The 24505-nt window shown below is 39.5% G+C and overlaps 1 protein-coding gene across 4 annotated transcripts in view; it reads left to right on the top strand.

Moving 5' to 3' along the window:
- FHIP1A (FHF complex subunit HOOK interacting protein 1A) overlaps positions 1-24505 on the top strand; it is a 252247-nt gene that overhangs the window by 43322 nt on the left and 184420 nt on the right. The window contains exon 2 of one of the 4 annotated variants that reach the window (XM_066280847.1): positions 712-813. The exons of the other annotated variants lie outside the window; for them this stretch is intronic. The gene's annotated coding sequence lies outside the window, so the exon portion shown is untranslated. The remainder of the gene's footprint in view (positions 1-711; positions 814-24505) is intronic. 4 annotated transcript variants of the gene reach the window in all.

The raw sequence follows: 24505 nt of genomic DNA, 5'->3' as shown, positions 1-24505 counted from the left end.
TTATTCGATTGCATGCATATAACACATTTTATTCATCAATTTATCTGCGAATAGACATTTGGGTTGCTTCTACCTTTTGGCTATTGTGAATAATGTTGCTATGAATATGTGTATAAAAACATCTCTTCAAGAACCTCCTTTCAGTTCTTTTGGGTGTATCTGTATGTCTAGAAGTGGACTTGCTGGATCATATGGTAATTCTATTAATTACTACTTCTTTTTTTGAAGAAGTGCCATACTGTTTTCTATTCTTTTTTTTTTTTTAAAGATTTTATTTATTCATTATAGAGAGGGGAGAGAGAGAGAAGGGAGGAGGAGCAGGAAGCATCAACTCTCATATGTGCCTTCACCAGGCAAGCCCAGGGTTTTGAACTGGCAACCTCAGTGTTTCCAGGTTGATGCTTTATCCACTGCACTACCACAGGTCAGGCCCCTGTTTTCTATTCTTGCTGCATCATTTTATATTCCTAAGGGTTTCTGTTTCTCCGCATCCTCATCAATACTTGTTATTTTCTGTTTTGTGGGTTTTTTTGGATAGCAGACATATATATATTACTAGGCATCAAGGCTTTCAGTGATAATGCAGTGCTCTTTTAATTTTGTTGGAGGAAGGTGATGGTAAAATATGGCTTTGAATCATCACTGGGTTAAGCCAAAGGGAGTCCATTATCAAAGGGTTGTGAAGTGGCATTCATATGCCTTTTGACTTAGGTGTCTCACCTGGGAGGCTCACCAGGAAGCACTGGAGTTATTGGTGTGAAAGACTGGCAGCCATTCCCCCCCACCCCAATTTTGACCAGGAACTACATTCCTGTAAGTAACTTTGGATCTGCTTGTGTGATACAGGACCAGCTACGCCAAATTTTAGGCATTTCTCACTACCATGACTCAGTGAAATAGCTTTTTTGTAGAACTAAAGAGGCTGCTAACTTTACTTTTTTCCTCCAGGGTAAATTTTTATTTTCCTAAGTGTTTACAGCTATGTTTGCCTGAAACACTCATGTACCCAACAATTACCGTCCAGTGAAGAAAACAGTGTGTTAGGAGTATAAGGCTTCAGAATCGCAAAAAGAGGTTTAGTAAAACACAAGAAGCCTGAGAGATGTACAGGTGCTTTCTGAAAGGCATTTCCAAAATCATGAAGGAGTTACGTTTAGCCATAAATGTTGCATTACAACTGCCTGAAAGATTGTAGAGTCAAAGAGGTTGAGTACAGAATTATTTATAAATGTATCCTTTAACTTCAGTTTGTGTGTGAAAATGGAAATTTTTATGTGGGTTTACTTATTTTTTCCTTATCCACTTGTGTTGTTTTCCCTTCACCCCACCAGCAAGTCTTGGTGGCTTACAGTGAATGGCAAAGAAAAAAAATCATTCTTTACTGTGACTCGGGACAGACAGACACATGGTCACATTGGGAGGTCATGTTCCAGCCCCCAACCCCCATTTTGTCATTCTAATCTCCAGTTTATATAGGTGATAATTTAACTTGGAAGCAGCTCAGTTTAACAATCACAAGTCCACAGCGTTAAGTGTTGACAGTAGTATCACAGTGCCCTATACAATTAATTTTACCCGCACAACTCATATTATTCTTTGTGCAAATTCTACCCCCTCACCCCACACTGGTTTGAGAATTCACAGTAAATATAATTAAAGCTATTGAAGCCAAAGCTTCATATAAGGATGATTCCTCTATTATTAGCCAGTCTTCAACATCACTGTAATAATAGCACTTTGTCTAAGAACCCTTAGAACTCTGCCAGCATTTCATGGGCTTTGTAAACTGAGATAACGCCTGCTGTTAACCAGGGCATGCAGGTCACCCCCCAGCAGGGATCAGCTACTCCTGCCTCATACTGTTTGCTGATTTAATCTCTGGAATAGGAAAACTGGATTAGGAGTCCACAGCTAACATCATGTGCCTTTCCATGGGGATGGTACGAGGAGTAAGAGTCAATTCCACCGCTTTCTTGAGGTATGGAGCACCCCCCCCCCCAGTCCCCATCTGTTCTTTTTACTTTGGAAGTTTAGAGCTGACTCAGGGAGAAGCCACTTCTCTTTAAAGGCTTTGGGTGTGTTCTGAAAGCCTGCAACATCGGTAGTCCTGATCTTGGTCAGTGAGACCAGATGGCATTGTTATTCACGTAAACTACAGCACTGCCTCTACAGGCAAAAAGGCAGAAGGCTGGGTTGACTCTTCTGTTATTAATTGATTGATGAGTTGTTTCATTTATGTGACAACCAGATAGCAAAATGTCTGCTGTGCATTGGGAGAGCTGTGCTAGCTCTTTCATTGTTTACATATAGAACAAAGGTAAAACGCAGTTTCTATTAGAGTGGTCTGGACAAGCAAGGAGCACCAGAGCAAGTGCCCAGTTGGCTGCAGAGAGAACTGCATGATGGGATCCAGAGCTGAGGTGCCTGGAACCCAGGGGAGGGAGCTCTCAGAAGAGAAAATAAAGGCAAAGTAAATGAGGAACACCAGCTAGAGAGCTACTTTCTGTACGGTGACCCCTGACCCCTTTAGGGCTTCAGCCATTTAGAAACTATATCCCAGTCTTGCAATAGTAGTCAGGCACAGTATTGTTAAAACATATTAAGTAAATATTTTTCGTCTGATAATGAAAGTAATAACTTTTTTTGCAGGGCACAGGACTCATAAAAGACATGTGGACACAGAGATAATAAACCACCCATATTCCAGATCCCTGGACATAACTCCTGTTAGTATGGTAGAATATGTCCTCACTCTTTTTTTTTCTCCCTATAAAAGGACTTGAATTGTGTTTACTTTGGATTCTCTGACCAGACAGTGTTCAGATTCCGTCAGGATATTTTTTTGAGTTGGATACATACAAGATCACTGAATTGGTTATTGTGATGATAGTTTGACCTCATCTACCTTTATCTTTGCAGTTATTTTAAACAATTTTTGTAACCCTTGAAAAAGCCCACTTGTTTTCATTTTAGAGTATTTGAAAGCAAATGACCTTATTTTAAAGAGAAGATTTTCAGTGGATAGACTTTTGGGAATGATAGGCGATTTTCTAATAAATTAAATAGAAATTATAGTTGCTTAATTTTATGCCAATAAATCTCTATAATTGGTAAATATATTAATGGTCTTACAGTGTTTAAATTACTGTATGTTTTACAGTGTATTTTTTTCTCCAGAAATGATGTATGTTATTAAGAAGCAATGTTTGTATTTCTTATTGGTTATCTCTCTTTTATCATTAATGGAAAAATCTATGCAGGCTAAGATAGTAAAAAAAAAAATAGTATGCATCAAATATTTAATTTTTTGATATGTACAAAGCCATAGATGAATTTAAGATTCTGACCTTGGGCCTGACCAGGCGGTGGTGCAGTGGATAGAGCGTCGGACTGGGATGCGGAAGGACCCAGGTTCGAGACCCCGAGGTTGCCAGCTTGAGTGTGGGCTCATCTGGTTTGAGCAAAAGCTCACCAGCTTGGACCCAAGGTCACTGGCTTGAGCAAGGGGTCACTTGGTCTGCTGTAGCCCCCCGGTCAAGGCAATATGAGAAAGCAATCAATGAACAACTAAGGAGTCACAACGAAAAACTGATGATTGACGCTTCTCATCTCTCTCCATTCCTGTCAGTCTGTCCCTATCTATCCCTCTCTCTCTGACTCTCTCTGTCTCTGTTTAAAAAAAAAAAGATTCTGACCTCAGACCAGTGTATTTGGAACAAGAACTTGCCTGGGAAACGGCCTTCTGCATTTAGGGAAGAGCCTGGCTTTTGAAGTGTGTTTCTGATCTGCCGCTGTGATGTGTGCTCTGTCCACGTGTGCCAGACCAGGAACACTGACAGGGGGATTCTGTGTTTTGGAAGAATCTTATGAATTCTCCATGTTTTGGAAGCTGTTACTGTCCATAAAACTACAGAGTGTATTACTTTTGACTGGTTGAGAGGTCTTAACCTTTTTTTGGAAATTGATGGCTCCTTGCTACAGAGTTCTTTTTTTAAGGCATTGTTTTTCTATCGTGTCTAGCTGCCCCAGTTCTATAATGTCTTGGTTTAAAAAAAATCCCTGTGTAGCCCAGAGAACTTTTGTTTATAGGGAAGGGGTGTCACAAACTCGGGGACCAGACAGTGTAATGAGAATGTAGGATCTAAAGGAGTGGTGAGGACAGGGACAGACTGGGGGATGTTTACCTCTCCAAAGACAATGAAGAAACAACAACAACAACAAAAGTAGATTGTTACAGCCAACCAAACAGAAAGTCCAAATCTGGCCTGAAGCTTCACAGTTTATGTCTGTGTATGCCAGTTATCCCTGTAATAATAACAACAGTGGTAGAGTGTGGTATGGTGGTCGTGCAATGTGCTAACAGTGTTTGACAGCTTACCCTGCGCCGGGTACACGTATTATCTCCCTGTCTCTGCCACCTGAGAGCTGAAACCGAGGCTGAGAGCACTTGTTTGCCCCGTCACAGAGGTGGCGAGCAGTGGAGTCAAAGCCACGTTTGTCTGACTCCTGAGCCCTTGCTGTGTTTTGAATTTTAGGCCACAGCACTTTGAATTGCATCGAGTAGGAAGAAAATTGTTGGTCAGTGGTTAAGCTACTCAGCGTTGGCACCTGCCAACTTTGTGACCTTGGAGAGGTGGCCAAGCCTGAGAGAATGGGCAGTGTTCTTGGTCCTCGTGGAAGAGGGACCAGCTGGGATCAAGCCCACAGCGGTGTGGACAGGCTGGAGATAAGTCTTTGCCAGGTGCCTGGGGAGGTCATTGAAGAATGAAAGAGTTCCTAAGAGGGGCAGAAGGTGTGTGTGGGGGTGGGAATGTGGAGTATGTGCAGCATAGAGAAGTGGAAAATCAGACTAAATGGAAGCTTAGCAGGAGCTTGTGATGTAGTAGGTGTTGGCTGACATGAGTAAGGTCTACAGGGATGTTGAGTGCCGTGGCTTTAACAGTGTATGAGGGGCTATCTAGAGCTGTAGACTAAAGAACTAAAACGTAAGGGGTCTGAGATTTAATCCGGGGCTTCCTGTCACAATATACTTTAAAACTTGATGAGGTTTACATCTGGGTGGAGGGGGCTTCCCCAGTGTGGTTTGTTCTGTTTTCTGGGCAGGCTCCTGCCCGCTCGCCTCAGAGCAGGTGTTCTGGGGCCGAGTGGATCTCTATCAGGGTCGCTGGCATTTCCCATGTTATTTAGTGGAAAGAGAGTCATAAAGGAAGAGTCCCGACAGACCTTTCGTTGTTGAATTGAGCAGCACAACCAAAATATTCGGCTGTTAACACAGCACCTTTAAACAAACAAGCCACTGACTTGTTGCACATTGTAGCTCTCAAAGCCTCTCTGTCTGAGTGACTTTAACTCAAGGAAATGGAAAGTAGAGCCAAACTATTCCTGACTGGCAGCACGTGAACGTGAACCTTAGGAAACACAGCAGCCTCTGTGAGAGGCCTGTCTGCAGAAACCTCAGAGTCCCCTAAAAAGAATTTTAAATAAAAAAAAAATGCACATACACATATGTATAAAAAAATTGAAGGGCTATATATCTTGACTTTTTTTCTCCCTGAAATATGTGAATATACAAAAAAAAACTTATGCAAGGGTAAGACTGATGAGTAGTTTGCTTTCTGCAGCCTGAAGACTTTTAAATAGACCGTGAAGGAGGATGAAGCAAACTTAGTTGCAAGAAACCTAATACTTCTAGGGGCAGGGGGGAGACATGAGACCAAAAATAGAGCAGGCTGGGTCTAGGGAAGCCCTTTTGTTGAATTGTTTCTTTGGCTTTAAATGATCGTGTTCCTAGAAGCAACAAGAAAAACTGGTCCAGTTTGTTTTCAGAGTTGGAAGAAAAGACTTATGTAAGCAGCTCCTGGCTTTGCAGAGTTTCCATCTGGAATAGCATTTAAGAATTTGGCCAGCTCTCAAGTGATTTATGTTTAGTAAACAAGATTATCTTCAGCTTGCTATGTGAAAGAGCAAATGGTTTGGGGTTTAGTTGCTACTTTTCAGCCTCTTTTAATTGCTTGTTCAAGGTAATACTGCATTAATCTCCGTTACTTATCTTCAGTGTTTGGTTTGTGACAGCAGTGTCTGAAGCAAGAAACCAGAACAGTGGCTGAAGTTAGAATGGCTTAAAGTAATGAATACTCTTGTTGTAGGGCTACTCAAACCATACCTGTTTCTTAAGGGTGGTGGTGGTGGTGTGAGTGGGGAGGGGAATGAGGAATGGCTTTTGCATAAACTTGAAATTCAACATTTTTCATATTTCAGGAAAGATGCTCTTAATTTTATGGACCAATGAAATAAAAGGAATCTTAAGTCAGCTCTCATGAATGAATACTTAGGATTTTTCTTTTTTTATATATAAATAAATTTTTATTAATGTTAATGGGGTGACATCAATAAATCAGGGTACATATATTCAAAGAAAACATGTCCAGGTTATCTTGTCATTTAATTATGTTGCATACCCATAACCCAAAGTCAGATTGTCCTCCGTCACCCTCTATCTAGTTTTCTTTGTGCCCCTCCCCCTTCTCCTCTCCCTCCTCCCCTCCCGTCCCCCCCCCCCACTCCCGGTAACCACCACACTCTTGTCCATGTCTCTTAGTCTCGTTTTATGTCGCACCAATGTATGGAATCATGTAGTTCTTGGTTTTTTCTGATTTACTTATTTCATTCCATATAATGTTATCAAGATCCCACCATTTTGTTGTAAATGATCCGATGTCATCGTTTCTTATGGCTGAGTAGTATTCCATAGTGTATATGTGCCACATCTTCTTTATCTAGTCTTCTATTGAAGGGCTTTTTGGTTGTTTCCATGTCTTGGCCACTGTGAACAATGCTGCAATGAACATGGGGCTACATGTGTCTTTACGTATCAATGTTTCTGAATTTTTGAGGTATATACCCAGTAGAGGGATTGCTGGGTCATAAGGTATTTCTATTTTCAATTTTTTGAGGAACCACTATACTTTCCTCCATAATGGTTGTACTACTTTACATTCCCACCAACAATGAATGAGGGTTCCTTTTTCTGCACAGCCTTTCCAACATTTGCTATTACCTGTCTTGTTGATAATAGCTAATCTAACAGGTGTGAGGTGGTATCTCATTGTAGTTTTGATTTGCATTTCTCTAATAACTAATGAAGATGAGCATCTTTTCATATATCTGTTGGCCATTTGTATTTCTTTCTGAGAGAAGTGTCTGTTCATGTCCTCTTCCCATTCTTTTATTAAATTGTTTGTTTGTTGAGTTTTATGAGTTCTTTGTATATTTTGGATATTAGGCCCTTATCTGAGCTGTTGTTTGAAAATATCATTTCCCATTTAGTTGGCTGTCTGTTTTGTTGTCAGTTTCTCTTGCTGTGCAAAAGCTTCTTAGTCTGATGTGGTCCCATACATTTATCTTGGCCTTCACTTCTCTTGCCTTTGGAGTCAAATTCATAAAATGCTCTTTAAAACCCAGGTCCATGAGTTTAGTACCTATGTCTTCTTCTATGTACTTTATAGTTTCAGGTCTTATGTTTAGGTCTTTGATCCATTTTGAATTAATTTTCGTACAAGGGGACAAGCTGTAGTCGAGTTTCATTCTATTGCATGTGGCTTTCCAGTTTTCCCAGCACCATTTGTTGAAGAGACTTTCTTTTCTCCATTGTGTGTTGTTGGCCCCTTTATCGAAAATTATTTGACCATATATATGTGGTTTTATTTCTGGACTTTCTATTCTGTTCCATTGGTCTGAGTGTCTATTTTTCTGCCAGTACCATGCTGTTTTGATTGTCGTGGCCCTATAATATAGTTTGAAGTCAGGTATTGTAATGCCCCCAGCTTCATTCTTTTTCCTTAGGATTGCTTTGGCTATTTGGGTTTTTTTATAGTTCCATATAAAACTGATGATGTTTTGTTCCATTTCTTTAAAAAATGTCATAGGAATTTTGATGGGAATTACATTAAATTTATAAATTGCTTTGGGTAATATGGCCATTTTGATTATATTTATTCTTCCTATCCAAGAACAAGGAATATTTTTCCATCTCATTGTATCTTTTTCGATTTCATTTAACAATGCTTTGTAGTTTACGTTATATAGGTCCTTTACATTCTTTGTTATGTTTATTCCTAGGTATTTTACTTTTTTTGTTGCAATCATGAAGGGGATTATTTTTTTGAGTTCGTTTTCTAATATTTCATTGTTGGCATATAGAAAGCCTATGGACTTTTGTATGTTAATTTTGTATCCTGAGACCTTACTGTATTGGTTTATTGTTTCTAGTAATTTTTTTGTGGAGTCTTTGGGGTTTTCTATTATAGGATCATATCATCTGAAAAAAGTGAAACCTTTACTTCTTCTTTTCCGATATGGATGCCTTTTATTTCTTTCTCTTGTTGATTACTCTGGCCAGAACTTCTAGCACCACGTTAAATAAGAGTGGAGAGAGTGGACAACCCTGTCTTGTTCCTGATTTAAGGTGTAAAGTCCTCAGTTTTAAGCCATATAATATGATGTTGGCTGATGATTTATCATATATGGCCTTTATCTTGTTGAGATATTTTCCTTCTATACCCATTTTGTTGAGTGTCTTAAACATAAAGTTGTGTTGTATTTTATCGCATGCCTTTTCTGCTTCTATTGATAAGATCATGTAGTTTTTGTTCTTTGTCTTGTTGATATGGTGTATTACATTAACCGTTTTACGTATGTTGAACCATCCTTGAGATTCTGGGATGAATCCCACTTGATCTTGATGTACCATTTTTTTAATATGTTGTTGTATTTGATTTGCCAGTATTTTGTTTAGTATTTTAGCATCTGTATTCATTAGAGATATTGGTCTATAATTTTCTTTTTTTGTGCTGTCCTTGCCAGGTTTCGGTATGAGGGTTATGTTGGCCTCATAAAATATGTTTGGAAGTATTGCTTCTTCTTCAATTTTTTGAAAGACTTTGAGTAGAATAGGAACCAAGTCTTCTTTGAATGTTTGATAGAATTCACTAGTATAACCATCTGGGCCTAGACTTTTATTTTTGGGGAGGTTTTTAATAGTTTTTTCTATTTCCTCCCTGCTAATTGGTCTGTTTAGGCCTTCTGCTTCTTCATGACTCAGTCTAGGAAGGTTGTATTGTTCTAGGAATTTATCCATTTCTTCTAGATTGTTGAATTTGGTGGCATATAGTTTTTCGTAGTATACTACAAAATTCTTTGTATATCTATGATGTCTGTGGTGATTTCTCCTCTTTCATTTTGGATTTTGTTTATATGAGTCCTTTCTCTTTTTTCCTTGGTGAGTCTTGCCAAGGGTTTGTCAATTTTGTTGATCTTTTCAAAGAACCAGCTCCTTGCTTTATTAATTTTTTCTATAGTCTTTCTGTACTCTTATTTCATTTATTTCTGCTCTGATTTTTAAATTGTTTTTTAATTTTTAATTTTTTATTATTCTGAAGTTGGAAACAGGGAGACAGTCAGACAGACTCCCGCATGCACCTGACCGGGATCCACCCGGCACGCCCACCAGGGGGCAATGCTCTGCACATCTGGGGCGTCGCTCTGTTGCAACCAGAGCCATTCTAGTGCCTGAGGCAGAGGCCACAGAGCCATCCTCAGCACCCGGGCCAACTTTGCTCCAATAGAGCCTTGGCTGTGGGAGGGAAAGAGAGAGACAGAGAGGAAGGAGAGAGGGAGGGGTGGAGAAGCAAATGGGCGCTTCTCCTGTGTGCCCTGGCCGGGAATCGGACCCAGGACTCCTACACGCCAGGCTGACGCTCTACCATTGAGCCAACTGGCCAGGGCTTTCGCTCTGATTTTTTATTATTTCCTTTCTTTGGCTGGTTTTGGATTGTCTTTGTTCTTCTTTTTCTAGTTCCTTAATGTGTGAAGTTAAGTGGTTCACTTGGGCTCTCTCTTGTTTGTTCATATAGGCCTGATGTGATATGAACTTTTCTCTTATTACTGCTTTTGCTGCATCCCATAGATTCTGATAATGTCGTATTGTCATTTTCATTTGTCTGTATATATCTTTTGATCTCTGCGCTTATTTCTTCTTTGACCCATTCATTTTTTAAAAGTATGTTGTTTAGTTTCCACATTTTTGTGTGTTTTTTTCCCTCTTTTTTGCAGTTGAATTCTAGTTTCAAGGCTTTATGATCAGAAAATATGCTTGGTACAATTTCAATTTTTCTGAATTTGTTGATGTTATTTTTGCGGCCCAACATATGGTCAATTCTTGAGAATGTTCCATGTACACTAGAGAAAAATGTTTACTCTGTCGCTTTGGGATGAAGTTTCCTGTAGATGTCTGTCATATCCAGGTGCTCTAGTGTTTCATTTAAGGCCAATATATCTTTATTGATTTTTTGTTTGGATGAACGATCTAGAACCATCAGCAGTGTATTGAGGTCTCCAAGTATAATTGTATTTTTGTCAGTTTTTGTTTTTAGGTCAATAAGTAGCTGTCTTATATATTTTGGTGCTCCTTGGTTTGGTGCATATATATTAAGGATTATTATATCTTCTTGATTCAATATCCCCTTAATCATTATGAAATGACCATTTTTGTCTCTGAGTACTTTTTCTGTCTTGTAGTCAGCATTATTAGATATGAGTATTGCTACACCTGCTTTTTTTGGATGTTATTTGCTTGGAGTATTGTTTTCCAGCCTTTCACTTTGAATTTGTTTTTATCTTTGTTGCTTAGATGTGTTTCTTGTAGGCAGCATACAGTTGGATTTTCTTTTTTAATCCATTCTGCTACTCTGTGTCTTTTTATTGGTGAGTTTAATCCATTTATATTTAGTGTAATTATTGACACTTGTGGGTTCCCTATTGCCATTTAATAAATTGCTTTCTGTTAGTTTTGTATCTTGTTTGATTCTTCTCTATTGTTTTTCTATCATTTGTTTTTGTTTGTTTGTATTCCATACTTCTTTCCTCTGCTGCTACCTTTTTTTAAGTCATGTGCTTCTGTGGTGGTTTTTTCAAGGGTGGTTACCATTAAGTAATGAAAAGGGTACCTACCATATTCATTGTAGTACCCTATCTTATGAGTGTTTCTGCACTTCATCGTCCTTTGCTACTGTTAATCTCCATCCTCTCCCCCTTTTTTTGCTTTTGTTGTCACAGTTTAAGTTTGGTTTTATTGTGTTCTTGGTGGAGCTTTTACCTGTGGTTTTGTTTTGTTTTGTTCTTTGAATCTGGTTGGAAAGCCCCCTTTAGTATTTCCTGGAGTGGAGGTTTTCTGATGATAAATTTCCTCATCTTTTCTGTATTTGTGAATGTTTTTATTTCTCCTTCGTATTTGAAGGATAACTTTGATGGGTATAGTGTTCATGGCTGAAAGTTCCTTTCTTTCAGGGCTTTAAATATTAGGGTCCACTCTCTTCTAGCTTGTAGAGTTTCTGCTGAGAAGTCTGATGATAATCTAATAGGCTTTCCTTTATATGTTGTACTCTTCTTTTCCCTAGCTGCCTTGAGAATTTTTTTTTTGTTGTTGTTGGTTTGTGCCATTTTCATTATGATGTGCTTTGGAGTAGGTTTGTTGTGATTAAGAAAACTTGGTGTTCTGTTTGCTTCTTGAATTTGAGGCTTTAGTTCTTTCCACAGGCTTGGGAAGTTCTTGTCTATTATTTGTTTGAATATATTCTCCATTCCATTCTCTCTCTCTTCTCCTCTGATATACCTATTATTCGTATGTTATTCTTTTTGATGGAGTCAGACAATTCCTGTAGGGCTTTCTTATTTTTTTTTAATTTTTGAGTCTCTCTCTTCTTCTCTCTGTTGTGCCTGAAGTTGCTTGTCTTCTATGTCACTAATCCTACCTTCTATCTGGCCTGTTCTATTAGCTAAGCTTGTTACCTTGTTTTCCAGCTCGTGAATTGAGTTTTTCATCTCTGTTTGATTTGTTTTTATAGTTTCAATTTCCTTGGTAATATATTCTTTGTGTTCGTTGAGTTGTTTTCTGAGCTCTCTAAATTGCCTTTCTGTGTTTTCTTGTACATCTGAGTATTCTTAGGATTTGTATTTTAAATTCTCTGTCATTTAGCTCCAAGTTTTCCAATATATTAAATTTTTTCTCCATAGATTTTTCCACATCTATCTGTGCTACTTCTCTATCTTTTGTATCCATGATATTCGATTTCCTTTTTCTTAATGGCATCTGAGGGTAGTCTTGTTAATAGCGCTTTGCCTTCAATGCATGGAACTCCTGGACACTCCAAGGATAGATTTTTCTGTCTCTGGTTGATGAACTTGTTGAAATTTTGGGGAGATTTGTCGGTTGCACTCCTCACGGCACCATTTCTCTGACGTCACTCAGGATTTTTCTTAATGTTTGAAGAGTTTACCTTTTCCCCTAATATGGGAAAACATTCCTTACTAATATGGTAGGTCCCTAGTGAAAAATGACATTTCTTTTTTTATTTTTCGTTTCTATGAGTTTCCTTTTCTTTTTTTTTAATTGATTTTAATTTATCATTTTTATATAGATTCTAGTGTTACCTCTAATGCATCCTCCCTCCCCAGTATTCCCCTCAACATCTTCCTTGCCCCCTTCTCTTCTGATAGCGCCCTCCACCCTTCCCTTCAGGTTTATCCCATCCTATCATCCCCTTTCCCTCTGTCCTCTTTCCCTTGGTCCCTTTGATCTCTCCACTGTCTCAATTCTGTTCCTCAGTTCACATTGTTCATTGGATTACTCAAATAAGTGAGGTCATATGATATTTTTGTTTTTCTGCCTGGCTTATTTCACTTAACATAATAGTTTCAATGTCCATCTATGTTGTCGCAAAAGGTAAGATTTCCTTTTCATGGCCCCATAGTATTCCAGTGTATATATGTACCACTGCTTTTTAATCCACTTGTCCACTGAGGGACACTTGGGCTGCTTCCAGATCTTCACTATTGTGAACAATGCTGCCATAAACATGGGGGTGCATTTCTCCTTTTGAAACAGTGCTATGGTGTTCTTGGGGTATATTCCTAAAAGTGGGATAGCTGGGTCAAAAGGCAGTTCGATTTTTAATTTTTTGAGGAATCTCCATACTGTTTTCCACAGTGGCTGCCCCAGTCTGTATTTCTACCAACAGTGCAGGAGGGATCCCTTTTCTCCACATCCTCGCCAGCAGTTATTCTGTGTTGTTTTGTTGATAAGCGCCATTCTGACTGGTGTGAGGTGATATCTCATTGTGGTTTTAATTTGCATTTTTCTAATGATTAGTGATGTTGAGCATTTTTTCATATGCCTATTGGCCATCTGTATGTCTTCTTTGGAGAAGTGTCTATTCATTTCTTTTGTCCATTTTTTGATTTGATTGTTTATCTTCCTGGTGTTGAGATTTACAAGTTCTTTATAAATTTTGGTTATTAATCCCTTATCAGATATATTGTCAAATATGTTCTCCCAATGTGTAGTTTGTCTTTTTATTCTGTTCTTATTGTCTTTAGCTGTGCAAAAGCTTTTTAGTTTGATATAGTACCATTTGTTTATCCTGTCTTTTATTTCCCTTGCCGTGGAGATAAATCAGCAAAAAATTGCTGGGAGAGATGTTGGAGAGCTTACTGCCTATGTTTTCTTCTGAGATGTTTCTGGTTTCGTGACTTACATTTAAGTCTTTTATCCATTTTGAGTTTATTTTTGTGAATGGTGTAAGTTGGTGGTCTAGTTTCATTTTTTTGCAGGTTGCTGTCCAATTTTCCCAACACCATTTGTTGAAGAGGCTGTCTTTACTCCAATGTATGCTCTTACCTCCTTTGTCAAATATCAGTTGTCCATAAAGGTGTGGGTTTATTTCTGGGTTCTCTGTTCTGTTCCATTGATCAAATGCCTGTTCTTACGCCAGTACCAGGCTGTTTTGAGTACAATGACCTTGTAGTATAACTTGATATCTGAAAGTGTGATACCTCCCACTTTATTCTTCCTTTTCAAGATTTGTGAGGCTATTCATGTTCTTTTTTGGTTTCATATAAATTTTTGGAATATGTGATCTATATCTTTAAAGTATGTCATTGGTATTTTAATTGGTATTGCATTGAATTTATAAATTGTTTTGGGTAATAGAGACATTTTAATGATGTTTATTCTTCCTAACCATGAACATGTATATGCTTCCACTTGTTTGTATCTTTCTTGATTTTTTTTATCAATGTTTTATAATTTTTTGAGTACAAATGTTTAATCTCCTTGGTGAAATTTACTCCTAGGTACTTTATCTTTTTTCATGTTGAAATAGTGAAGGGGATTGTTTTTTAAATTTCTCTTTCTGACAGTTCATTGTTGGTGTATAAAAATGCCTCTGATTTCTGTGTATTAATTTTATATCCTACCACCTTGCTGAATTCATTTATCAGGTCCAATAGTTTTTTTGACTGAGACTTTAGGGTTTTCTATATATAGTATCATATCATCTGCAAATAATGATAGGTTTACTTCTTTTCTAATTTGGAGGCCTTTTATTTCTTCTTCTTGTCTGATTGCTGTGGCTAGGACTTCCAGGACTATGTTGAATAAGAGTGGTGAAAGGGAGCACCCTTGCCTTGTCCTGATCTTAAGTGGATTGCTTTTAATTTTTTCCCATTGAGTATGATGTTGGCTGTGGGGTTGTCATAGATGGGCTTTATCATGTTGAGGTATTTTTCCTGTATTCCCACACTGCTAAGAGTTTTGATCATGAATGGGTGCTGGATTTTATCAAATGCTTTTTCTGCATCTATTGAAATTATCAAGTGGTTTTTTTTTTTCTTTTTTGTTTATGTGATGAATCTCATTGATTGATTTGCAGATATTATACCAGCCTTGTTCCCCAGAATAAATCCCACTTGATCATGGTGTATGATTTTTTTTTCATATTTTGCTGGATCTGGTTGGCTAATATTTTGGTGAGGATTTTAGCATCTAGATTCATCGGGGATATTGGCCTATAATTTTCTTTTTTTGTGTGGTCTTTGCCTGTTTTTGGAATCAGATATGCTCGCCTCATAAAAGGAGCTTGGAAGTCTTCCTTCCTCTTGAATTTTTTGAAATAGCTTGAGATGGATAGGAGTTAGATCTTTTAGAATATTTGGTAGAATTCACTTGTGAAGCCATCGGGCCCTGGACTTTTGTTTGTTGGGAGTTTTTTGATAACTGTTTCGATCTTATTTGTTGTAATTGGTCTGTTTAGGTTTTCTGATTCTTCCAGATTGATTTTTAAAATACTATATATTTCAAGGAATTTGTCCATTTCATCTAGGTTGTCTAATTTTTTTGGCATACAGCTCTTCATAGTATTTTCTTACAGTCCTTTGTATTTCTGTTTTGTCAGTTGTTATTTCTCCACTCTCATTTCTAATTTTATTTGAATCCTCTCTCTCTTTTCTTTTTTCTTGGTGAGTCTGGTTAAAGGTTCATCGATATTGTTTACCGTTTCAAAGAACCAGTTCCTGGTTTCATTGATCCTCTGTATTGTTTCTTTAGCCTCTATGTCATTTATTTCCATTCTGATCTTTATTATTTCCTTCCTTCTACTACCTCTGGGCTTTACTTGGTGTTCTTTATCTCATTCTTTTAGATGCAGGGTTAAGTTGTTTATTTGAGCTTTTTCTAGCTTCTTAAGGTATGACTGTAATGCTATAAACTTTCCTCTCAGTACTGCTTTTGCTGTGTCCCATAAATTTTGAATTGTTGTATGCTCATTTGTTTTTAGGAATTTTTTTATTTCTTCTTTGATCTCATTGTTAACCCATTTGTTATTTAATACATGCTATTTAGTTTCCAAGTGTTTGAGTACTTTTCAGTTTTTCTGTTGTGGTTGATTTCTAGTTTCATGGCATTGTGATCAGAGAAAATGCTTGATATGATTTCAATCTTTTTCAATCTTTTTAAATTTGTTGAGACTGCTTTTGTGCCCTAACATGTGGTCTATCCTAGAGAATGTATCATGAGCACTTGAAAAGAATGTGAAAAGTTCTGAAGTAATCTATTAAATCAAGTTGATCTAGTATGTCCTTTAAGTTTGCTGTTTCTTTTTTAATTTTCTTTCTTGATGATCTATCTAGTGATGTTAGTGGGGTATTGAAATCCCCTTCTATTATAGTATTGCTGTTGATCTCGCCCTTTATTTTATTATTTATTTATTTTTTTTACAAGGACAGAGAGAGAGAGAATCAGATAGGTAGGAATAGACAGACAGGAATTGAGAGAGATGAGAAGCATCAATCATCATTTCTTCGTTGTGACACCTTAATTGTTCATTGATTGCATTCTCATATGTGCCTTGACCATGGGGCTACAGCAGACCGAGTAACCCCTTGCTCAAGCCAGCGACCTTTGTTCCAAGCTGGTGAGCTTTGCTCAAACCAGATGACCCTGCGTTCAAGCTGGCAACCTCGGGGTCTCGAACCTGGTTCCTCTGTATCCCAGTCTGACACTCTATCCACTGCACCACCGCCTGGTCTGACTGGTCTTGCCCTTTTTATCCATCAAAGTCTGCTTTATATATTTAGGTGTTTCTATATTAGGTATGTAGATATTTATAATGGTTTTATCTTCCTGTTGGATTGCTCCTTTTGTCATTATGTAGTGACCTTCTTTGTCTCTTACTATAGCCTTTGTTTTAAAGTTCCTTTTTTCTGATATAAGTATTGCTACCCCATCTTATTTTCATTTCCATTTGCATGAAATATTTTTTTCATCCTTTTACCTTCAGTTTATATGCATCTTTTGTTTTAAGGTATGTCTCTTGTAGACAACATAGGTATGGGTCCTGTTTTCTTATCCACACAGCTACCCTATGTCTTTTGATTGGATCATTTAATCTATTTACATTCAAGGTTATTATTGATATGTAGTTGTTTATTGCCATTTTATTCTTTAAAGCTGTTTTCCTCTTTTGCTATATTCTTTTCCCCCTTTTATCTGTCTACAGAAGGCCCCCTAACATTTCTTGTAGCATTGGTTTGGTTTTGATGAATTCCTTGAGTTTTTTTTTTTTCTGGGGAGCTTTTTATTTCTCCTTCAATTTTAAACGGTAGCCTTGCTGGATAAAGTAGTCTTGGTTGTAGGTTCTTGTTCTGCTTTACTTTGAATATTTCATGCCATTTCCTTCTGGCCTCAAGTGTTTCTGTTGAGAAGTTGGATGTCATCCTTACGAGGGTTCCTTTGTAGGTGAGAGCTCTCTACCAGCTTTTAATATTTTCTCTTTATCTCTTAGCTTTGGTATTTTAATTATGATGTGTCTTGGTATAGATTTCTTTGGATTTCTCTTTAATGGAATTCTCTATGCTTCTTGAACTTGTGTGACTTTTTCCTGCATCAGTTTAGGGAAGTTTTCAGCTATGATTTGATTGAACAAAGTCTCTATTCCTTGTTCTTTCTCTTCTTCTTCAGGAGCCCCTATGATGTGGATGTTATTTCTCTTCATGTTGTCACAGAGCTCTCTTAGAGTTTCCTCAGACTTTTTGAGTCTCTTTTCTTTTTGCTGCTCTGCTTCCGTGCCTTCCTTTATCTTGTCCTCTAAATTGCTGATTCGATCCTCGGCTTCATCCATCCTGCTTTTAATTCCTTTCATTGTGATATTCATTTCTGATATTGTATTTGTCATTCTGACTGATTCTTTTTTATTATTTCAATGTCCTTTTTTATACTTGCTATGTCTTTATTTACTTGTTTGTTATGACCATCTATTGTTGTTCTAAGATCTTTGAGCATTCTAACAATCATTATTTTCAATTCTGCATCTGGTAATTTGGTTATATCTGATTCATTCATGTCCTTTTCTGGGGATTTCTCTTGGGTCTATTGGATTGCATTTCTCTGCCTTCCCATTTTGCCTTTGTATAGGAAGGGTGTGGCCGCTGGAGTCCAATGGGTGTGGCCTCTATGTTCCCTAGGTGTGGTCTGTCTGCATGCCTGCCACCCCCCTGCTGCTGCCTCGGGCATTGGGGCATGGACATTGCTGGCACTGGCCAGCTGGGGCTGTTGCTGCGGTTTCTGCTTCTCCTTCACGGGAGGAGCTGTGTTCATGTGCTCGGGTCTACAAACCTCAGCCTTCGCCCCACTACCTGTGCCGCAAGCCTCAGCACTGCAGGGAGGGGTGAATATTTTTGCTCAGCTCTGGGTCTCCGCCTGTTCCTGGGCTTTCAGCCTGCCCCCGTGGGCGGAGTTGTGCTCGCATGTCAGACTGCCAGCCCTGGTTTCGTGGGCCGGGAGGGCCTGCATGCTGGGGCTCAGCCATGATCTTAGCAGTTCCCAGGCTTTTGCCTTTCCCCTGCAGGATTGCAGGTGGGCCTTCAGCCATCCAGACCACTTTTGTACGCCCATTCCGCCCCTGCTGGGCGAGACTGAGTTCACGCTAGGCCTTAGTCATGCCAACTCCATTTCTGCCCCCACCAATGGGACCGCTCTTCCACATCCTGCTGCCACCTGCCCTCTGGCAAGCCCTCAGCAGTGTGGGTGGGGGTGCTGCAGCTCAGACCCTAGCACTCAATACTGTATTCCTTAAGGCTCCCTCCTTCTAAGCAACTCTGCTCTGAGTGCCACAGAAGAGCTTGTTTGGCTGCTTCCATTTGCTGGTATTGCTGGTTCCAGGGAAAACCTTCATTTCAGATTTGGGGAGTGACTCAGCCCAGGGGTTAGGGTTGCTGTCTCTCAAAGTGTTTCTGCCTGTGCCTCCTAAATTACACTCTCCTCCTGCTAATCTAGTCCTCTCCTCTCTCTCCATCCCCCAGAGCCCTAGGTGAGTGGTTATGAAAAAGGTTTTCTGTGCGGTCCTTTAAGAAGAATCCTGGGTCTGAGAAATCTGTCTCTTTCTCAAAAACAGTATCTTTACTTGTTTCACAGCTAAACACTGTCCATAAGCTTCTTCTAGGCTCTGGGCCTGCAGAATGGGGCTTTGTTCCTGGGGCCCAGGATCCTCCCCTCTCCACTAAACTCACTTCCCGCCATTGAGTCTCTCCAGGCTGCTGTTCACTCCTGGGAGCTGGGCAGCCCTCTCTGCGTTTCCGCTTTTCCTACCAGTCTCTGTGTGGCTTCTTTGGTGTTCTTTGGTTAAAGAGTCCTCTTAGTTTAGTCCAAAGTTGTTTTTTCCAGATGATGGTTCTTAAAATTAGGTTTTAATCCACTTTTGTTTTGGGAGGTGGAAGTTGGTATATCCAACTACTCCATCACCATCTTGCCACTCCCTGATATTTTTTTTTGATGTTTTGTTATAAGGTACTAAAGAATGAAAAAATCAGTATTAATTGTTTAGGAGAAAGAGTTAAGTTTCTTGTCCCCTCCTTTCTGTAAGGAGTGAGGGAGAGGAATGTGGAAGTTTCCTGACTTACAGAGACGTACTGTGTAGGGGATTCCCCCCCCCCCTTTTTACTAGGAAGCTTAAAGGGCATTTTATAATATAGGCTAGGTATTCAGAGAGATTTTGAAAATATGATTTTTTTAATATTTGTATGTGATTCAGACCAGGTCAGGATGGCTGATGGCACTGTATTGTAAATGAAGAGGGGAAAGGGAGGATTAAGCAGTCCCTTTCCTCTCTCTTTTGTTTTTTCTTTAATGGGCCATTCACAAACACTTATCCCCTGACACCATGTAAGCTCCCCCTCCCATCCTGAAAACATGTGATTAATGTATATACCTCTAAACAAAGGGGTGGCAAATGGACACTAAAGGATTTGGGAATGTCTTTTAATGTATAAAACCACATGTTTTGCTATTGTGTTACTGTATAAGTTTTAATATGTAGGAATGTTTTTTATGAATCCTATAGATGGATGTTATTAGCTTAATAATATGTCATGCCCCCCCCTCCTTTTCCTGCCAACCTGTGTGTGATCAAGGGTATATAACCTGCCTCAGGGCTATATTTGAGACTGCATAATTTGAGTCACTTTGTTTGTCATATGCAGCCGGCTTATTAATAAATCTCCTCCTTTTAATAAAACTCCTTAAAAATTGATTTGGACTTGGTGTCTCTATGTAAACCCGACAAAATAGTACTTTACAATAGTTTGAGGACCATTATTATGAACCTGTGAATATTGTTGCACTTCTTTTTCAAATGTGGATAAAATGTAGTGCTTTAAATTTGTTTTATAGATCCACTGTTAAATTTTTCTAGTTATTAGGTTTAAATAGTTATGTGAGAGAGGTAAGCATTTTAGCAAAGAAATGATCATTTTATTCTCCAAGACAAAAGGTACTAATGAGGTGTTTCAGAGCATAGAATTTAGGAGAACCATATGTTATATATTTCAGATTCACTGCAGATAAGAATAGTTATATCTAGTTAGTAAGTATTCTGCTATAGTAACCTCCTCCAGTGCCTTTTTCTAAATCTTGAATTGAAGGTCTCTTCCTAAACTGGTTGTCTTAATATATATATATATTTGTATTTTTCCAAAGCTGGAAACGGGGAGAGACAGTCAGACAGACTCCCGCATGCGTCCGACAAGGATCCACCCGGCACGCCCACCAGGGGATGACGCTCTGCCCACCAGGGGGCGATGCTCTGCCCCTCTGGGGCGTCGCTCTGTTGTGACCAGAGCCACCCTAGCGCCTGGGGCAGAGGCCAAGGAGCCATCCCCAGCACCCGGGCCATCTTTGCTCCAATGGAGCCTTGGCTGTGGGAGAGGAAGAGAGAGACAGAGAGGAAGGAGAGGGGGAGGGGTGGAGAAGCAGATGGGCGCCTCTCCTGTGTGCCCTGGCCGGGAATCGAACCTGGGACTTCTGCACGCCAGGCCGATGCTCTACCACTGAGCCAACTGGCCAGGGTGGTTGTCTCAATATTTTGAGTTTCATATCTTACACACAGTGCAAACCAAGCAAAAGATAAAATGTATGGAGGTCACTCTCTTCCAGATTCTATCAGCTATTTTGAATCTAATTCTTGACCTGTTCACGATAGCTTGGCAGCAAGCATGTCATTGTCATTTTAGCTTACTCCAGTTAAGTCTGGTCCTGTCAAGAACAGGTTTACTAGTCTTTTTTAATTGCCTGCTTAAAATTTTTCATTTCCAAAATCAGCTAAAGAACATAAGGTGGTGATAAATGTGGACTGAGGTCCAGCGAAAATTCTAAGCGGATCAGGGATTCACTGAAGGAGGGACATGCAGAGGTGAGTGATTTTACGGCCCTTGCGGAGGAGTGGAAGATTGCTGAAGCAGGTGTATCTAGAAGAATGGACAGGGTTTAAATTGTCCATTCTTACATGTCCATGTGAGGTCATGTCTATGATCTCACACTCAAGCTGGCAATCCCACACTCAAGCTGGTGAGCCTGTGTTCAAACTGGATGAGCCTTCGGTCAAGCCAGCAACCTCAGGGTTTCAAACCTGGGATCTCAGTGTCCTATGTCAACGTTCTATTCACTGCGCCTTCACCAGTAGGCGTAGGGGTAGTTGTGTGAAAATGTATATGATGTTTATTTGACTAATAATAACAATTTTCTTTTGTGCATTTAAAAAAAAATTAAAAGTGACACCCATTCTTTTAGGGAATGGGAGGCTGACTGTTACAGAGTTGTGGAAAAACAGATGAAGATGAGCTGGAACCTAGAGCAGACAAAAGAGAGGGATGTCCTGTGAGTCCAAACTAATGACAACATGTAGGAAAGAAAACAATGGAGTCTGCTCTGGGGTGACACCAGTCACATCTATAGTATGACATGGAGAGAAAAATCAGCTAAGAAACAGGTGAGGTGAAGAGACATTTAGGAAGAGGCAGGAAGAGGAGACAGTTCTGCTGAGTGGAGGAAGGTCTACCTTCTTCACCCCTGGAAAGAGGAGAGGCCACTTTCCCAGCAAAGGGTCAGGCTCACTTTGTTGATGTGCCCAGCCGGCTGAGGTGTGGTGAGCATGGCACTCATGACTCTGTAGGGGAATAGACATGTGAAAGAATGTGGGGGGGATCTATTAGTCTCCAGGGATATGTTTAGAGCCACTGTGGCCTGTGTGTGACCTTGAGGGGGTGGAAGGCAATAGCATTTGGGACTATGTAATTGATTGGGTAATCCAGCTGAGTCAAATCAGAGTAGTCTAATAGGCCCATCTCTTTCTCTTGAATCATTCCTCACCTGAAGGACTTGGGAATGGAATTATTTTGTAATGTGTGAGGGTAGCACCAACCATGGAGAACTTTGGATATGTGTCATTAGAATCCCTTCTTCTTCTTCCTCTACTACTACTACTTCTTCTTCTTCTTCTTCTTCTTCTTCTTCTTCTTCTTCTTCTTCTTCTTCTTCTTCTTCTTCTTCTTCTTCTTTCTTCTTCCTCTTCTTCTTCTTCTTCTTCTTCTTCTTCTTCTTCGAGAGAGAGAGAGAGAGAGAGAGAGAGACAGGAAAGGAGAGAGATGAGAAGCATCAACTCATAGTTAGATCACTTTAGTTGTTCATTAATTGCTTCTCATACATGACTTGACTGGGGAGCTCCAGCTGAGCCAGTGACCCCTGCTCAAGCCAGTGGCTTTTGGGCTCAAGTCAGGGACTGTGAGGTCATGTCTATGATCTCACACTCAAGCTGGCAATCCCACACTCAAGCTGGTGAGCCTGTGTTCAAACTGGATGAGCCTTCGGTCAAGCCAGCAACCTCAGGGTTTCAAACCTGGGATCTCAGTGTCCTATGTCAACGTTCTATTCACTGCGCCTTCACCAGTCAGGCAGAATCCCCTTCTTCCTCTACCCTCTTCCTGGGGTATACCATGGGTTCACATTGTTCCCTGACAGGACCCAATTAGCTGAAAATATATTTCATATTCTGGCTCTTTTTTTATTTCTTTCTACGTACCAAAACTTACCTGTTCACTTTCTGGTGTTCCTACTCTCTTCAAATAACTGGAGCTAATTTGTTAAAAGCCCTCATTCCAAAAAAAAAAACAAACAAAACAAAATCATTCATTCCTTTATTTAGAGTTAATATATAACCCCTTCTCTGTTATATGTTTACATTCAAGAGAAGGGTTCACATTATGTTGACTCAAAGAAATGGTGGGATTTTGGACATGTCTTTGGGTAAATAATAAGATGGTGATATTACAGCGGAGTCTTTATATACATATTTTAGTCATGGGAATTAAACTCATGCCCTTGGCCAAAAGAAAAAAATGGATAAGAAGTAACAACTGAAATATGATGAGCATGAGATGTCCCATAGTGAACATGAGATGGGAGATATGATTTGCAGTTTCTAGGGAGATTTCTTATCCTCCCAGAGCTTGAGCATTGCGTTTAACTACATGATCCATAAAATGCAAGCAAAATGCTTTATTTGGTATTTACCTGAAGAGTTCATTGTCTTTCCCAAAAGGCTGGGAAAATTGGTTACCTTCGATTTAGTGAGAGGCAGCATTGTATTATGTTCTATGAGAAATTCCAGGGAATTTTCAGGGACAGTTTTAACTGTAATTGCTGCCTTGAGTTTGACTTTGGACTCTACTGTAGTTCCCTGTACCATTAGGTAGGACTTTGCAGTGTTGGTTGGCTGAGGGTAGTTCTTCCAGGGCTCTTGTCAGCTCCTTTTGAGATTTGGTATTATTGTTCACCATTGCCAAAGGAGCTTAGAAAATATTTTTGTTGAATGAAATAAACACCTCTGCCTGGTGCCTTCTCCACTCCCCATCCCCATGGTCCCTAGAACAGATACGAACAGGGATGTTCTGGCTGCTTTGGTTTGGAAGAGATAAGTCTTGTTGAATGGTTATGTCATCTGTTGGAACTGGATTGCAAGGTACTGACTTATTGAGTCAGACTTTTCTTCCTAACTTTAGGTGCTACCCTAGCCAAAGAAGGTAACCATGAGGATTGGTGGAAAGTAGGACAGTGGCGTGTGTGTATGTATGTGTGTGTGTGTGTGAGAGAGAGAGAGAGACAGAGAGAGAGAGAGAGAGACAGATCCTGGTGGCTTTGAAGATGCTGTTACTATCCTTGTAAAACAAAAAACAAAAACAAAATAATCAAACTAAACTCATATATTTCATTCCATGATAGGGCACGTAGTCATTTGAAGGTAGTTTTAGCTTCCCGAGAATGGATGCCTCTCCCCACCCCTGCCATGCACACACTTAGAAGGTTCCATTTCCTCATTTGCTTCTCAAAGATGGTTTTGAACACTGGAATTGTGAGTGACTTATATGGTAAAGCATAATATATAAAAGATATGCCATCCACCTCCCCCAAACCACTCTCTCTCCCCCATCCCACACCTGGCTCTATTCTGTCTTTTCATCTATGGTCCAGTTGTGGACAGCAGTAACAATTCAAGTACTTCACGTATAACTTGCCTGGTAGCTTACAGATATGTGTCTTGAGGAAAAGTTTTCCCAGTTTAGTAGGTGGCCTTGTGGATAACAATCCTGAGATGTGGCATCTTGCGCTGTATCTCATGGTATAACCATGGTACTTACTGAAAAGACCTGGGTTTCTGCAAGGTCTCTGCTCGACAGGGCAAGTTTAAGTGAAGACCGTTACCACCGGAGTCTGTCTGTTTTTGTGATATCACTAATGGATGGTCAGTAGCTGCCCTCAGTGAGTTTGGAAGCTCCTGTGTATGTATGA

This window comes from Saccopteryx bilineata, chromosome 1 (genome assembly GCF_036850765.1).
Source record: "Saccopteryx bilineata isolate mSacBil1 chromosome 1, mSacBil1_pri_phased_curated, whole genome shotgun sequence".
Lineage (NCBI taxonomy): Eukaryota > Metazoa > Chordata > Mammalia > Chiroptera > Emballonuridae > Saccopteryx > Saccopteryx bilineata.
The sequence above is the reverse complement of the archived record's forward strand: the minus strand, read 5'-3'. Positions and strand labels throughout refer to the sequence as shown.